Source organism: Oncorhynchus clarkii, chromosome 9 (assembly GCF_045791955.1).
Source record: "Oncorhynchus clarkii lewisi isolate Uvic-CL-2024 chromosome 9, UVic_Ocla_1.0, whole genome shotgun sequence".
Taxonomy (NCBI): domain Eukaryota; kingdom Metazoa; phylum Chordata; class Actinopteri; order Salmoniformes; family Salmonidae; genus Oncorhynchus; species Oncorhynchus clarkii.
Genome location: NC_092155.1, coordinates 73,431,168 through 73,431,982, shown reverse-complemented (window position 1 = coordinate 73,431,982; position 815 = coordinate 73,431,168).

Below are 815 nucleotides of genomic sequence, written 5' to 3'. Positions count from 1 at the left end.
AGGGAGGGAGGGAGGGAGGGAGGGAGGGAGGGAAGAGGGGAGGAGGGGAGGGAGGGAGGGAAAGAGGGAGGGAGGGAGGGAGGGAGGGAGGGAAGAGGGGAGGAGAGGGAGGGAGGGAGGGAAAGAGGGAGGGAGGGAGGGAGGGAGGGAGGAGAGGAGAGGGAGGGAGGGAGGGAAGGAAGAGGGGAGGAGAGGGAGGGAGGGAGGGAGGGAGGGAGGGAGGGAGGGAGGGAGGGAGGGAGGGAGGAGAGGGAGGGAGGGAGGGAAAGAGGGAGGGAGGGAGGGAGGGAGGGAGGGAGGGAGGGAGGGAGGGAGGGAGGAGAGGAGAGGGAAGGAAGAGGGGAGGAGAGGGAGGGAGGGAGGGAGGGAGGGAGGGAGGGAGGGAGGGAAGAGGGAGGGAGGGAGGGAGGGAGGGAGGGAGGGAAGAGGGGAGGAGAGGGAGGGAGGGAGGGAGGCAGGGAGGGAAGAGGGGAGGAGAGGGAGGGAGGGAGGGAGGGAGGGAGGGAGGGAGGGAGGGAGGGAGGGAGGGAAAGAGGCAGGGAGGGAAGAGGGGAGGAGAGGGAGGTGAAATAGAAGGCATAGAATGAGGATGTCTCTTTTCTTTATGTTGAAAAGCTGTATTAAATACAGGTTTAACATGTCCGCTACCATGATTCTCTTGTTTGTGGTGCAGGGAGTTACAGCCCTTGTTGTCAACGTTTTGGTAACTTTTTGTGTGTGTGTGTATGTGTGTGTGTGTGTGTGTGTGTGTGTGTGTGTGTGTGTGTGTGTGTGTGTGTGTGTGTGTGTGCGTGTGGTGTGTGCGTGTGCCGTGT